Genomic DNA, 1,486 nt, shown 5'->3' with positions numbered 1-1,486 from the left:
ATGCAGTTTGTCCTGGTGAGGATCTTGTCCACACCACTCCCAAGCAGGGAAGGTCTCTAGAACAGGTTAGAGGTGTTCTTCTACTCACCACTAGGCTTCCTTACATGTGCTGCACCTTACCAAGTATCATTTATCTCTTGTTTTCCAGCAAACTTCAGACTGGACAGCAAAGCATGCACTGGGCTGGAAACCTAAACTCATACATTGTCCTACTCCTTTCCTACCAGCCTATCCAGCCCCAATGGTCACCTTTCAGCCCTATGGGATGTGGGGGAAGTCAAGGTCAAATATGGGAGTCTGTGTGATAGCTGTGGGTCACATCAGTGACTAGATTTGGCAACAGCTATCTGTACCTGAGCACATGACTGTACCATGGGATATTCAGCCTCCTGTTGAGTTGATCCTAATCTATGTACCGGTAGCTTGACTTGAAGACAGTAATCCTGAGAGTGTCTTCTCCACAGTGCTTTGGGCTGCCAGTTCTAAGAACAGAAAATGTCAGACATCATGTTATCTACTCTGGCTTGGGTACAATATTTTGGTGCAATGATTGGGGAGGGAATTCAAACTGAAGCTCTGTTCCCCCCTGAGTCTCTCCATATCGAACAAATGAAAATCACAGAGAAGATGAAAAGAACATGTGATCTTTACATTTTGTTACTATAAAGGACCATATCCTTATTTTTGAGCAAGGGGCTTGCATTTTCATGCTGTCATTACCCAGTCTTATCTACACAGGTGTTTCTTGGAGCCAAAAACCTGCAGCCAAGGAAAGCTGCAGGCATAGAGTTGAGCCATCCCTGATGAACCTGTGCACGTTGTAGGTAGAAGAACCATGGGGACTGGATGTCCAAGCATGTTGGTTTTCACATCGAGTCACCAATGTGCTCCAAAGTGGCATACAAGCAATAGGATTTAATGTTTATCCACTGATTCCTGGTCTTGCTTTGATGTGACCCTTCAAGTTACTCCCTTTATAATGGGATCTTCACCCTGTGCCACCATATGTTGCAATAAGGTGTCTGGTCTTTGCTTTTTCAGAGGTGTCCCATTAATAATTTCCCTTGAATCTTGGAGAAGACTGGCTTTATGAGCAGTATTTTTGATTTTTTTTAAATTATGGGGCTACTTGAAGCATGAATGAATGAGTTTCAAATATGAGATGGTTTGAGGCTTTGGGAGTCAGGGTCTGAATGTTGTGGTTTGACTTTGAGATGTCCTTGAATACTTAATCCCCATCCAGTCACACTGGTTTGGGAGGTGTGGGATGTGAAGCCAAGCTGGAAGATACAGGCTGATGGGGTAGGCCTTCCGTGGTTACCGTCTGGCCACACCATTTCTTGGTGCAGTCACCATGTGAGAAGCCCTGCTATGGGGTTTCCTACCATAAAGCCCTTCCCTCCACCATACATTTCCCCCAGCTGAAACAATGAGCCAAAGTAAAATGAATCCCCCGTGACTTTTTCTATCAAGTATCTTGTCACAG

Source organism: Phodopus roborovskii, unplaced genomic scaffold (genome assembly GCF_943737965.1).
Source record: "Phodopus roborovskii unplaced genomic scaffold, PHOROB, whole genome shotgun sequence".
NCBI classification, from domain to species: Eukaryota; Metazoa; Chordata; class Mammalia; order Rodentia; family Cricetidae; genus Phodopus; species Phodopus roborovskii.
The sequence above is the reverse complement of the archived record's forward strand: the minus strand, read 5'-3'. Positions refer to the sequence as shown.